General features: G+C 39.3%; 2 long non-coding RNA genes and 2 pseudogenes across 4 annotated transcripts in view; 2 read left to right on the forward strand and 2 right to left on the reverse strand.

The window, feature by feature from the left end:
• The window catches only part of LOC149039724 (uncharacterized), a 193,126-nt gene that overhangs the window by 90,634 nt on the left and 86,968 nt on the right, over positions 1–15,524 (reverse strand). The window lies entirely within an intron of this gene.
• The window catches only part of LOC149039729 (uncharacterized), a 117,539-nt gene that overhangs the window by 62,040 nt on the left and 39,975 nt on the right, over positions 1–15,524 (forward strand). The gene's annotated exons all lie outside the window — the stretch shown is intronic.
• LOC149039734 (histone H2A pseudogene) lies at positions 7,935–8,320 on the reverse strand (annotated as a pseudogene). Its single transcript, XR_016179975.1, has one exon. The product of XR_016179975.1 is annotated as a histone H2A pseudogene (transcript).
• LOC149039735 (histone H2B.1 pseudogene) lies at positions 8,196–9,345 on the forward strand (annotated as a pseudogene). Its single transcript, XR_016179976.1, has one exon. The product of XR_016179976.1 is annotated as a histone H2B.1 pseudogene (transcript).

Consider the following 15,524-nt stretch of genomic DNA (forward strand, 5'->3'; position numbering starts at 1 on the left):
CTAACCTAGCTCCGTGTGGCCAACCAGATGGTTACAAATTCAACAACCGTGCTCCTGTTTTTATTTACTGGATACATAGGCTCTATCTAAACAAACGCACATATCCACCTAGCGGTGTAGTTCATGTTGTGAATATTGAAACACTGCAAGAAGAAAATTACTGAACCGATGATAAACAACTTACTCAGGTTAGGTATGCAAAATCATATCACTTCTAAACCGGTATCGCTGAAATACTCATGCAGAGGAAACCTGAATTTTCGCATGATATGTACGTTTAGAGTAAGAACGAGCATTAATGAAACGATTTTGTTTTTTTTTTTCCGGAGAAATAACAGGGAGAGTGCGATGATTTTGCGAAAAAAATTGCTGAGAAAGGAGGAATAAGATGAAAACGCATGTATCGTTGATAGAGGTTTTATCCGTTTAAACAAACATCCCGACATATTAAAGACAAATTCTTAGCTTTAGCAATTCTTTACGGTGGCCAAGTTGACATCATCAACTTAGTTGATAAAACCAAATTTTCTTGTAAAACCACCGCCCATCAAGGTAGCACTTCAGTTTCCCTAGAAACTTACCCCTTTGATACTTAGCTTATAGTGTGCAACTTGTTAGACTATGTGTAAATTGAAAACTGCACAGATTTAGTAAAAGCCAATTGCTGACGCTTTTTCTTCAGACGCTGCAAGGCAAGAAAAATAAGGATTACACTAAAGTAAGATATAAATCATCTCAGTTCCTTACTGATTTTGGTGAGAATGAACTCGTGGATAAGAAAACATCACTGATTATTCATGTTTGAAAGGGGATGGATCGTGGAAATAGCTTTTCGCTATTGTTGGGTCTCTCGCAGAAATGATGGATTACTATGAATAAATCATGACATATCTAGAAGTGAGGTATTGCTAAAAGTACAAAAAGGGCTAATTTTGTCGCGCCGGCGACCATAATCAAAGTTACAACCAAGAAAGCTCACCGATGTTGCATGCCAAAAAAAACTTCGAAAGTCTTTCTTAAGAATTAAGGGTAACTTACGCGCAAAAAAATTTCGACATTTGCCTCGTAAACCTTTCTCATTTCCTTTAAAATTCTTTATAAACAACCGTCAATTAGTTTGAGGTACCGTTGCAATTAAAATTGGTTGACGACTTAATGATGAAAAGTTCAGATGAATTTCGATCACATTTGGGAGAAACTGAGAACACTTATGCGGGTATCAGCGGCCATCCCGAGGGGTCGACCCCCGGGCAACCCAAGGGCAACCCAAGGGCAACCCACGGGCTTAGCAGGGGATTTGTAGCAAAGGCATACCCCGGGGCCATACCCACGGGATTTGCACGTAATCTGCTGTCGCAACGTTCAGCGGTTTTCGCCACAGGACAAGCAAGCTCGCTCGCTCGCTCGCTCGATGTTCTTCTAGCCCTCGAGGTAAGTCATACCATTATCATTCAAATCACAGGCGGCCCAAGCTCCGGCTGTGAGATGATCATCTTACGCAATAACGGTCATGGCGGAATTATAAGAGTTTGTATGGGCATATTTACGACCGCCCTCAGGAATAAAAAAATACGTCAAATTCTCAAAAAAATACGAAATGAATGAATGCCATTCGAAATGAACAACTCGCTCAAATGGGCTCTTTTCATCAAAGTAAGCGGTCAGATAACAAGCAATACGCTGTGGAAGCGAGGTGAGGTATTTTTTTTTTGAGAATTTGATGTATTTTTTTATTCCTTAGAGCGCTCGTAAATATTCCTATACAAACTCTAATAATTCCGCCATGACCGTTATTGCGTAAGATGATCATCTCACAGCTGGAGCTTAGGCCGCCTGTGTTCAAATTAGATATAAATAATGAGCCATCCATTGTCGGAATACAGAACAAAGGAACGAGGATAGAATTTGTATAAAAGCTATTAAGGACTGACACTTCAAAAACGTTTATCTTCTTACAAATTTTGCGAATTTCGAGAATGTAAACTCGTCAGCTTCAATAAGTTTATAACTAGTTGCTCGATTATTTAACAGGATTTGAATGTGTTTTTTCCCTGTAGATCCATGATCACTCGTACCTTTGCATCGTGGAACAGGCAACACCGACTATATGTTGCCCAGGTTGCTCCAGGGGTGGGGGTATTTGTCCCAATTTTTTGCCCTACCCGAGGGGCTTTAGCATGTATTTGTCACGGCAGCTGTGACAAATGCCCCTGGGTGCCCGGGGGTCGACCCCTCAGGATGGCCGCTGATACCCGCATTAATCGATGTCGATTTTAATGGCTATGCACAACCTGATTCAATGGAGGAAAAATGGACTGATATGATAACTGATAGCTTTCATTGAAATCCTTTTTTAAGCAAAACTTCAGAAGATATGTGTCATAAACTCGGGCTTTGTGTTTCATCAGGGTTTCTAAACACAAGGAAACTGATGAAAGCGGTCGAGTGCTTTTATTGTATTCGAGTGTTTAGAAACCCAGATGAAACGCGAAGCTCGAGTTTATGAAATGGCTTCTCAAAAGGGTCTAATTAATTAGCAATAAACACAAAAGCAAAACAAAGATCACATGCTTGTATTTAGTTTTTGCTTCTCTTGTTTAAATTAAACTGTTAAAACATGAACAGATTTGCAAGTCAGTGTTACGACAGATGTTTTTTTGTGATTTTGGCAACTGCGGCTGTTTAATTAAAGGCAGTCTTACTTTGAAGTAACCTCCTCTGTCGTGAATTTGCCGAAAGTGGAAGAAGCTGCTACGCCAGGATAAGTCTTGCCAGTTTTGATCACCGGAAGTAGCCAAAAGGAAGTTTCTGAGCTCGAACTTTCAAAGTCCAAAAGTACAGTACAAAGAGAAGTGGGCTGTTGATGTTTTCCGAAATTGGCAAGCTACACGCGAAAAAAATCATACACTTTACGCCAGCCGGGGAGTGTGTTCAAAGTGTGCAAAGTCTTGAAGAAAGGTTGGAGGGCCTGCATAGCCTCTCCCTAAACTTCTGCCTTACAAATTTCTTGCGAACAATCGAACGAGCATTTGTTCAAGTATTGCACTCCTTTACTAATTGATTTCCAAACACACGTGTTTGGATATCCTAACACGTATTTTTGTATATATAAAATATTTATATGAGCCTAAACACAATCCTTATTGCTATTTCGAACAGAATTTACTTATTCATTTGCCGTTCGCCGCTGTCGTATAAAACGCTATTTTCAACGTCGCTTTTAATTGTATTACATCGTCAATATATGTTGTATATATATCATGTTGTTTATTAAGCTGCTACTCAGTGGAGATGAAAGACTCGAGCAAATAGAATTTGAGAGACAACCGAAATAAATCTATGTTCTCAAAGCCTAAGAGTAAAAAAAGTTAGAACAATTTACATACTCGCTGCGGGAAAAACTGCACAGCGTTTTTTTTTCTTTCCGGGAAAACTAAAACATTTCGGTCACACGGGAAATCACTTTTCTTCTGAGATGCGAAGAAAATTGCTCATATTTAACTATTCCCGAAAAATACGGACCATAACCATATGCAGTTTTTACTAAAGAATAAAATTCCGAGACTGCATCCTGGCATGAGTAATGCGGCGAGATTTCTCTTTCCGTCACTGTGGTTCAACAGCTTCTTGCTTAGAATTCGGTATACCAAGCTGTAGTGTTGCTCTTTTGAAACCGTTCGCGCTCAAAGGGCGATTCATAATTATTTGAACAAGTGATTTATTAATGATAAATTACTTGAACTGCTAATCAAATATCACAGCATTAACAATAGCAAAGCAACGCGGAAAAGGCGCATTGACAGGCCTTAGAAACCAGGCAAGGTAACGATTTAATTAAGGCCTTGTGCAACTGTATTTCTCCCTTATTCCAAGCTTTTACCGATCTACGGTATCTTTAGAAAATAGAAAGAAAATAGAAAATTATTTACGTTCCAGAACGATGCCATAGATCTCCGAAAGCATGGAATAAAAAATGAAATACAATAGTTTATTATTATCCTATTTAATGATAAATACGACAGAAGATCAAAATTGAAGAATAAAATTTGGCACTCTGGTCATTACAGACATATTGCGTTGCTTGAAAGGACACACAAACAAGTTAAAATAAGTAGAACCCGCGAAACCGGTCATATGAAAAGGGGAAAGTTTGCACAACACGTCACACAAACATCAAACTGGGTTTGTCCAGTTGATTTTGTCGCTCAAAACCGTTGTGGTCTATAACAGCGTAACACCGTTAATGATGGCAACAAATTTGCAGAAAGGCGGGCTAGTTCATCGGGTTCCGTGTGCTAAATCTCGGGAGAAACTGCAAGAATTCTATCAGAGTATATGCGTGTTGTTTTGTAAATATTAATTCCGTGACGTAATTTAACTCGTTTGTGTGTCCTTTTAAGCAACGCGATATGTCTGTAATGACCAGAGTACCAAATTTTATTCTTTAATCTTCTCCACATTGTGCGTAATTCATAATCTGATATTTCAACGTAAATTATCGAGAAGCCGCCTTCCGATCCACTTTGTTTAATTAGTAAGTCACGCAAGCGTGTAAGCGTTACGACTGATCACGTTTACGCAACGTTTTAGGAAAAGTCGGCATCTATTCTCCATTCAGTTGTTATGAAAACCTAAAATCCTCAACGTAGAAGACAAACGAACGAAGTTTGAACGGTCAAAAGGAGATCTTGGTCAATCTTAGAATTAAGCAAACGCATGGATTTACAATGTTTTTAAGATGTTCCTAGATGGAAACTAGAGATATATCCGCGGGTTTGAGACAATCCGTAACCCCCATTGGTGTATAAACTATGCACTGATGTGCTTTTTCAGCCAGATTAACGCCTGCATTTTGAGAATTCTTTGCTACAAATTAGTGAATTTTTGTTGTGCAAATTAAGGTCGAAGAGAAGGGTCTTCTCTGATCACGCTGGTATGAAAATATTTCAGCTGAAGTTTTCATCTTTTGTCTGTGAACTATCTGAATATATCTTGTAACTTGTGTCAAGATAGAATTCCGTGAGCTATATCATTGCAGTCGCTGCGCGCTGGAAAAAATCTGTGAAATTTACACTTTCGATCGCTGTTCACAGGGCTGGCCTAAAATCATTTTTGGTTTGTGGCGACGCAAAAAGAGAGAATTGGAGAACAACTAAACTATTTTTGAAACATGTGTCCTAAACCCTTTTCATAGTCAAAAAAGAAAACTTTTTTTCCGACGTGAAGTCGAGAGGACCGCTCTTGGCGAGAGCGGCACTTAAATTAGTTTAACAGACTAGAAAATTAGGTTAAAAAATATGGAGTTCATAATTTTAACACGACATTAACTTTCCGGCACGACTTTAACTTTCCCGCACGACTTCAACATTTCCGCACGTCTTTAATTTTTGGGCACGATTTCAATTTTCCGGCGCTACTTTTTAGGGCACGACTCTTTCATGCCAAAACCTTTAACTTTTTCCACCAGAAGATTCACCACGAGAATCAACTCTGCAAGTCATGTTCACCGCCGGCCGATCGCAATGTAAATACTCTAACACTGTTTGGTAAGAGCTATGAATAAATTTGCAATCGGGCAAAACTAAATTGGATAAGGTTCCTCCATCAAATTATACTCAGTGTGCTTGTCTTGCACTCAATTTCTAGAATATATATCAGTTAACAACTGAGGATAAAATGTTTCCGTTGACTTGAGTTAGACTGGTTCTCTGTATCGCGAATGTACTGAGAAGACGTAAATTCAGACATGGGCAACTCACTCGTCAACATCTGCATGATTGGCTCATTTTCTTATTTACACCTGTTCCTACTGACTAGAATAATCGCTTTATTATAAGCGTACCAAACTTTCCTTTCAAGCATCGTTTGTATGATATTTCGTAACTAATTCTATTTGCAAGCTTTTTGTCAATGTTCTTTTCAACGATAACACAACATTCCTCAATTAAGATAAAGAAAATAGTCATTTCGTTGCAATTCTGCAACATTCATTATAGCGAGTCGTACTGTATACGCAAGAATTAAATACGAACAAACCAATGCAATCGAACCATTGAAATCATTTCAATAAATCCTTGCTTCTTCTGATGCGAATCAACATTGGTACGAAACGTCATAACGATAGTGGAGACTATTACGTCCAGTCACAAAAATAACTCACTCTGATTTTCTAATTTAGTGACATTAAACAGTTTCTGAACAAGAGCGAAGTAACTGCTCTAACTACAAAGTCGTTCTTAAAGCCTATGACAAGTAAATATGTTTCTATTCTCAACTATTGGAACTCTCAGCTTTTTTTCAAATGCAAATCAACAGCAATGAACCACTCGCCCTCCGAGGCAGTCTAAGTCTCTTGCAGCTCATGTACAACCATTCCGCACACAACTCGGTATGGTTCATACACGAAGGAGACTGTTTCCTCAGGGTTTCTAAACACGAGGAAACTGATGAAAGAGGCCGAGTGCTTTTATTGTATTCGAGTGTTTAGAAACCCTGATGGAACACGAAGCCCGAGTTTATGAAATGGCTTCTCCAAAGGGTCTAATTCATTAGCATTAAACACAAAAGCAAAACAAAGATCATGCTTGTATTTAGTTTTTCCTTTCTTTTGTTTCCTTACACTGTTGAAACATGAACAGATCTGCTGGTCAGTATGATGGAAGATGTTTCTGTGATTTTCACTAGTGCAGCTTTTCAATGAGAGGCAGTCGCACTTTGCATTGCCCTCCTCTGTTACAATTTTGAATAGTGGCAGAAGCTACGCCGAAACAAGTCTTGCCAGTTTCGACAACCAAAAGAAGCCAAAAAGAAGTTTCTTTGCTCGAACTTTCGAAGTCCAAAAGTACAGTACAAAGAGAAGTGGGCTGTTGATGTTTTCAGAAATTGGCAAGCTGCACGTGAAAAAAATCATACACTCTACTCCAGCCGGGAAGCGTGTTCAAAGTGTGAAAAGACTTGAAAAAAAGGTTCGAGGACCTGCATAGCCTCTCCCTAAACTTCTGCCTTAGAAAGTTCGTCCGAACAATCGAACGAGCATTTGTTCAAGTATCGCATTCCTTTGTTAATTGATTTCTAAACGCACGTGTTTGGATATCCACGCATTTTCGGTTACTTAAAACACAAGCCATGTTGCTATTTTAATTTTGAGCAGCATTTACTTATTCATTTGCCGTTCACCGTTGTCCTATAAAACGCCATTCTCAACGTCCCCGTAAATTATGTTACATTGTCAATACACGAAACTTGCTGATTAAAAAAAGAAAAACAAAAAAAAAGCAAACAAACAAACAGAAATTAGTAGTTATGAATAAGAGTGATAAATCATCGCACTAATCTATTGATTTTATGGAGACCACTCATGTACGCAAAAACCAGGCTGAATATATATCTATCGCTAAATATCTTTTTGCAAGATGTAGAACACGTATAGAAAGAAAAATATTTAAGACGGACTTTTCTAAAGTCTACAGAGTCCCCTTGTCCCTTTTAGATTCCTGAGAACATGCACACATAGGAAAGACGCACAGAAAGGGAAGGGATGGGGGCTCACTTAAAAGTCAATTTACTTTGTAAAAACAAAAATGCGGAATGTAAGCGGTGGACACTAGGTGAACTGAAACGATTTGTTTTGATCGATAACAAAGTAAAGACGCCAAAAAAAAAAACCAAAGCTGATTTGAATTGTCTTTCATTCCGTCTGTTTGATTTTTATTTGCTTTTTATTTCTTTAACTAGTTTGGGATCAAAAATGCGGAATGAAAGCGATGGACGCTAGGTGAACTGAAACGATTTGTTTTGATCGATAACAAAGTAAAGACGCGAGCGCTTGTGTGTGCATGTACGAGTGTCAATTGGAGTAAATGGATTTTTCACTGATCACCACTTTTTTCGAGGTTTGGTGGCTCCTAAAGGAGCCGTTTTGAAGTTTGATGTTGTCACTGGTGCTTCTTCTCGGCCTTCTTGGGTAGCAGCACGGCCTGTATGTTGGGAAGAACACCGCCCTGGGCGATCGTTACACCAGCTAGAAGTTTGTTCAATTCCTCGTCGTTTCGGACGGCCAACTGCAGGTGTCTGGGAATGATTCTGGTCTTCTTGTTGTCACGAGCGGCGTTTCCGGCCAACTCTAGAATTTCAGCACTTAGATACTCGAGCACAGCGGCCAAGTACACGGGAGCACCCGCCCCGACACGCTCTGCATAGTTTCCTTAGCGAAGGAGTCGGTGGATGCGGCCGACTGGAAACTGAAGACCTGCTCGGCTGGACCTGCTCTTCTGCTCTTTGCCTTGGTGCCCGGCGCTTTTCCTTTCCCTCGGCCGGTCATTTTAGTTTTCTCTCTCGCAAACTAGCTCGTGCTAGGACACACACTGAAATCCAACGATTTTGTTGTCCAAATTGTGACGCGTTCCGAGTCGTGACGCCGTACTTATCTCGCGGCTCGCGCGCGCTAACGGATCGAAACCCTCCAATCAAAATAATTCCGCCCTCTGTTGCCTCTCAGTCTTTTGTTCCTTTCACAGCTGTCTCTGAGCCAATCGCTTCAAAGAGAATTTTCGTTGGCATACTAATTGATCCTCAACAATGGACCTTAAATAGGGAGTAAATTCTCCTGTCTAGTCACACACCTCAGTCTATTTTTGAGAGAACGGTGATAGATTTTTCTAGACATGGCACCAAAAGTTCCCGCGGCCGGAAAAGGCGTGAAGAGAGCCGGCAAGGCTAAATCAGCCCCGACGGACCCTGGCAAGAAAAAGAAGAGAATCAAGAGAAAGGAGAGCTATGCGATCTACATCTACAAAGTGTTGAAACAGGTGCACCCCGACACCGGTATCTCCAGCAAAGTCATGGGTATCATGAACTCGTTTGTCAACGATGTCTTTGAACGCATCGCGACCGAATCCTCGCGGCTCGCGCACTACAACAAGAAATCCACCATCAGCTCTCGCGAAATCCAGACCCCCATTAGGTTACTGTTACCGGGCGAACTCGCAAAACATGCAGTAAGCGAGGGTACAAAAGCAGTCACCAAATATACAAGCAGCAAGTGAACTGCCCGACCTCACAAACAAACGGCTCCTTTAGGAGCCACCACATGTCATGAAAGTAAATGTCCAACATTGTTGTTGTTGTTGTTGTTGTTGTTTTTCTTTCTTTCTTTCTTTCTTTCTTTCTATTTCGAGTCTCTGATTTTTATTCAGTCAAACTCAGTTTCAGTGAACATGTTTTGCTGGTGCGAATGAGTTATTAATCTAGTACAAAAGGCAGGTGCATGGGGGCGTATCCGTTGGTAATAACTAACTCGGTTTTGCCAAGTAAGGAACATGAAAAGGCAACGACATTGAATTAAAAGTCGGAACCAATTATACGAACGACTGAAAACGCAATTGGAGACCTTTATGTTTGTCTGGTACAAACAAACACACGCTGTTACCGAACGGTAATAACGTGTGCGGGTAGAGAATCACGGAAACCTCAGAGAACTGATAAACGGCTCCTTTAGGAGCCACCACCTCATGCGAAAGTCGTGATCAGCCACAGTGATGGTCAAACCCTGTGTTTGAACAACGAGTCAAAGGGCGATATTTTTCTGCTCTCAACGTTTCTCCTAATCCTTGTGTTAGCGTTAATGCAGTGTAACTCAAGTCGCTTGTCGTGGTGTGCCAAATAGTCTCTCGTTCCAACAGGGAACTGGGATGGCAGAAAATAGGAAGTAGTAAATTGAAGTTTCAAAAGCCATGCAAAGCTGGGTTCAGCGAACGTTCTACTCAAATTCTATTACGTTTCCACGCAATGGAACCACGCGTGATCGCACCGTTCTCCAAGTACGTTAGTTCCGATCGTTAACACATTTCATTAACACACACATTTCGAGTCGCTTGTCTTGCTATGCAAAATTAGCCCCACCTAGGAAGCAGAAAAGTACCTCGTTCCTTATTGGAACGGGGATGGCAAGGAATAGAAAAGATTAAAGCGGGTTTGCAACAACCACGCAAACTTGTGATCAGCGATCGTACCATTCAAACTCAAATGCGTTTCTCTGTCTTGATAGGTAGGAAAGGAGTTTATGCAATTCGCAAATTCCACAGCAGCATCCTATTATTCAGTGAACTGCTACAAACTGGAGATGAAAGGCTCGAGCAAATAAAATTTGGGAGACACCAGAAATAAATCTATATTCTCAAAGGCTAAGAGTGATAAAAGTTAAAAAGTGAAAAAAAATTAAACTAATTCACCTTCACAATCGCAGCCTATTATCTCTGTGTTACTTCCAACTCTGAAAAGTCAATCGCCATTCCCAAGCCCCCCCCCCCGCTTTAATTTAAACAAATGATATGAAAAATAATATGAAATTTAATGCGTGAAGAAAGGCGAAGAAAAAGATAAACGATTTTTGCCCTTGTTATCTCTCTCAAGTAATGAGGAGTTTCCATTAACCAATCATATTCAGTACACGATTCGATGTAAAGTTGTGAGATATGACATGTCCATCGTTAGATTTATTTACCTCAGGAGGTAGAAAAAACATTCGTAGCAAAAACTAATTTATACAACGTGAAAACAAAGCGCTTAGACGCTCGAAATACCGAGCTATAGAAACCGTCAGAGAAGGTAGCGCTTTAAACGGATCAGTTGAGATGGAATACCTTGGTCATTTGCGAAATTCAGTTTACACCGGTCCATTCTGGCGTGAGTAATGCGGCGAGATTTCTCTCTCAATCACTGAGATTCAATTTATTGCTTCTCGCTTAGAATTTAGTATACTAAGCTACAGTGCTGTTCTTTTGAAACCCCTCGCGCTCAATGGGCGATTCGTGATTATTTGAACGAATGATTTCCTAACGATAAATTACTTAAACTTTTGGTCAAACATCATAGCATTATCAAGAGCGTAGCTACGCCGAAAAGGAATATTGAAAAATGTCGTCTCAAAGATGAAATCCGAAATGCGAACAGAAACCTCTTGGATGGACCAGGCTGGCACAAACTTCCGCAGATTACAAAGTTTTAGTATTCAACGTCCAGAAAACTGGTAGAAGGAAAAGGTGGGTTGCAGATTTCACCAGATAAGAGTGCAAATCTAGATTTTTTTTTTTAATGAGCCAATTCTATCTACAAGATTCTCCCAATGAGAGAGGTCAGTTATGAACATTAAACGGGATTAAACTCAGAAAAAATGCTCCGCCCAGATGAACTACTGTGTCAGCACTAAAAGGTCAACAGACATCAGTGAAGAATTACCTCGGCTAGATGCGCCTCGTTTTTTAAGCGTTTATATATTGTCACAGTACCTGTTTTATGCCCTAATTTCAGTATGACCACATTTTTTCTAGTCACGAAAAAAGGCGACTCCAATATTTTGAAGTTCGTGATGTACAGGAAAATATACATTGTAAATTTTGATGTACCACTGTCCTGCCGAAAACGACTACATTTATAAAAAAATGTATCAGACATTTATCCTAAATTTCATTTTCTTTTTCAGACAGCGAGCTCTGGGGAAAGTACCATGGCATAAACCGCCATAACATGAACCGCCATAGCTTTCAGTCCGTGATAACTGTCAATATTCAACTTGTATACCAACTGAAAGTAACGGAAAGATAAAGCGTATTAACGGTCGCGCATAAGAATCACCGTTTACTTAAGCAATAAACCACACTTACTATCGGTTCACCTGCGCAAGAAACTGCGTAGGAGATGTTAAGAGAATACGAGTAACGCTGTTAAGCCACAGGCCGGAGACAAATAGGAGGTCGTTCAACAAATTGACCAACGGTGAGTACGTTATCTTTCTTGATAAAACCATCCCTACTTTTGTTTCTCGTTGAGTGCACAGCTTGTATTAGGCTATGTGATAATGGAGATTTCAATGACCCATTGCCACACATAGTTAACTTCCCTCTTTTTCTCTCTCGGGGAATATAAAAAAAGAAATGAAAAAGGGGATAACATCTAATGATCGAAATAACAATAAGGATCAAATGCACCAATGACAGCGCACTAAAACACATCAATAAGAACAAATAAAAGTGCTATACAAGAACAGCGACGAGTATATATTGCACTTTAAGTAGAGAGAGGAGAATAAAGTAAAGCTGTTCGACTTGTAGTTGTCGTTGTTAAGGAACTCATCCTATAAAATCAAACAAAAGAATTTGCATTGCTGTTGTCGATTTACTCCAACTGAACAATTATCCATATACATTATAAATAGACTGTAAATAAACACCTCCAAGTTATAATAATTTCTAATTTTTTGGAAGTTCCACTCAGCTTCGTGTTCTATAATGGTATTCAGATTTCCAGTTTACTTTACGGCTAGTGCATGAGTCTCTTTGTCGCTAAACCACTCAAATCAGTCTCTAAACCATAGATTTAAAAAAAAATGTATATATATATATATATATATATATATATATATATATATATATATATAACTGCATATATATATATATATATATATATATATATACATATACAATTTAGAATGGTTCATCCTACCATAGTATTCCGGAGTCATACGAATAAATAAAGCATGATAACACAAGAGCATACAAAAAAGTACAATATATCACATATCTGTAGTTATTTAGACTATACCTTTGTTAAAGGCATATAATCAATGTAATCATGTTGGCCTATCAAATTTTTAGTTACTTGGCACTGTAATTCGAAGGACATGGGAATCGTCAAGTTGTTAGAGACCAAGTCCACGAGTTAGAAAGTAAAACGCTTTAAGTCTTTTAAATTCATTGAACTTTTCTTTTCCTAGCTACCTTCCACCTCATGCTCTTCAGAAGGTGTTGTAATTTCCCGTTTATTTGACTTCTATTCCATGCGTTTATTTGCCGTGAACTGTAAGAAAATGCTCCAAAAAACGTCAATATTGTAAAGGTCAATAGAAATCTGTCAGGAGAAAAAACAGAAGATGTCTCCTAGCGATGCACGAACTCCAGAAAATTTACGTCGCTTTCCAGGGTTCACGAGATGCCACCAGTTTTAATTGGAACGCCCCACTGACAGCGCAAGTAAAGAGGGACTCGCATGTAGTGTAATTCATAGCAGACAGGGCTTGAAGCACATTAACTTGACAAATCTCAGTTGCTATGAAAAATTGATTTTATCACCCAAATGACCGATGCCTTTTGTATTCCCCTAGTGGGTACGGGATGATGTCTTGTTCCCAATGCTTTCAATCTTGGATATTCTGCTCTTCTCCATTCCTATATTCAGCAAATTCTAGCAAATTTTCCGCCATTTATAACTGTTCCGTCAGCTTCTAGGTGTTGTGTGTTCTTTGAGAAAAATATATCGCTATGCAAGCTGCATATGGCCAGGCGCTTTGCCTGAGAAAAAGCAAATCGAGCTTTTCAGTAAATTCATATTGTGTTTTGCTACCTTCAAAAATGTTCAAAATTTCATTTTATTCTTATCCACCTGATAATGGCGAAAATAATGATAATGATAACGATAATGATAAGGATTTTATATAGAGCTAAAATTATAAGCAATATAATCAACCTAATGTATAAGCAAGCTAATACATCAAGACAGGACTTCAGAAGCCATGTAGGAATAGGATCCAGCCGACAAGAGGCATTGGAGGACTTTTGAATAATCTTAGACACTTCTTCGATGGATAGCGCGGAAAAACTCTCCAGATTCTCCTTAAGAGTAACAGGAACGAGTCGAGGTTCTTGAACTTGAAACTTGTCAAGATTTTCCTTTATGATTTAATTTTTTTTTAGGAAAAAGGTACCAAATTCGTTAGCTAGCTTTGTGGGGTCAGTGTGCTCTGGAAGAGCCGCCTCAAGTGGTTCCCTACATAAAGAATTAACCACACGAAATGACTTGCGAGAGTCACCCGCACACTGATCAATTAGGTTTGAGTAATAATTCACACGTGCAGATTTAAGAAATGCAGAGTACTGATTACGAACTTTATGATAATTATTCCAGTCACCAGGCAGGTCAGTTTTCACGGCTCTCTTTTCAAGGCGACGACGTTGACGCTTGAGTTGTTTAATGTCATCATTAAACCATAGGACCTTTGGACGATTAATCATAATCCTTTTTTTAAGCGGGGCAAACTTATCCAGTATGTCAGTAAGGGTCTTGTTAAAGCAGTCGGAGAGTGCATCAATGTTGTCCCAGTGTACGCTTGCACAAAGCGTAGAAGCGGCAATATCATAATAAGATAATACAATGAGACTTTCAAGTCAAACTGCATCATATGTCTAGTACATGCATTCAGTGTATGATACGATCGCATCACAGGAAACACGACTTCTTTCTAACCTTGCCAATTCTTAATTTTCAAGTTCAAAAGGAAAAATAGAAGCGGGGCCGATCGACTGTCCCGCACCCAATGCACAGTTCAAGTCCAAATAAATTAAATTTAAATTTTCCTTGCGGCGCTATCACTAGAGCGTTCAACCTTCGATCGACAGACTAAACTACAGGAAGCGTTTCCTGGATTTCAACTAAATTATAATTTTTTTCTCATTGCATTCGGGTAAGTACTCTTCTTGAAAGTTTCGAATTAACCTTTCAATCTACTGGTACTGCATTTGTTTATTAGCTGTTTAACTACTGCGCATGCAGTGCTTTCAGTAAGACCCGGCACCCGCTTCTGGGAATCGCTGGGTATACTTCACCGGACTTTGACGCGTCCAAGTCGAATGAGAAATAAATAGCACAGAAAATTATAGTCAATTTAATGTTGGAGTAGTCTTTGATTGTTAGATTTGCTCTTTCTCTGGAAGTTTCCTGTTTCTGTATGTTCTGCAATTTCGAATGTTTTACGTAAATTCATCATGCGTGAAGTAGGAGTACACATTGTCGCTTACTTAGAATAATCTTCAAGTAACTTTGTGCTAACCTAAGACTTCAAATAATTTTTGGACAAATAAAACATCAGCAGTTCTTGTCGACTTCTGGTGAGAAAACAAACTTGAAACCAAAAATTGTAAAAATATCGCGCCATAACGCGTCACGTAAATCAAAGTCGGAACTTTTTTGCACAGATGTTAAGTTTTTATGAAACGCTTAACTGAGGACCACACAGACAGAAACAAAAACAGCCATCGAACACTTTGGCGTCTAACGTACTGTTTATTTACGAAACAAGAAACCTGCAGTTGCCGTAAAAAGGGAAGAAGATTGTGTTCTTACAGTTACTGGTTAGCCAAAAAGCACTGTTACTTAGAGGCAATGTCAAAGAGAAGGGGGGCAAGTTTCTAAAAACTACTATAGAGCTGCTTCAATGGAGCGTATAACAAAATGATTTCCCTTTAATCAACTTTGTTGATAATTCTAATTGGCCACCGTAAAGAGATTCAAAGACCTACAACTCGAGCGTTAGCCCCTCCCCTCCCCTCCCCTCCTATTCAGGTCTCACTTTTTCCTATCCTCTACAACCAGATTCACTTTGTACTACACCTTAATTTATCCTTATATCGTCCATTGTAACTGTGCCTGGTCGTCCACATACGTATCTAACTTAAATAGAATTTATTATTTGCCAT

The sequence above is a fragment of the Pocillopora damicornis genome, chromosome 9 (genome assembly GCF_964200805.1).
Source record: "Pocillopora damicornis chromosome 9, jaPocDami1.2, whole genome shotgun sequence".
Taxonomy (NCBI): domain Eukaryota; kingdom Metazoa; phylum Cnidaria; class Anthozoa; order Scleractinia; family Pocilloporidae; genus Pocillopora; species Pocillopora damicornis.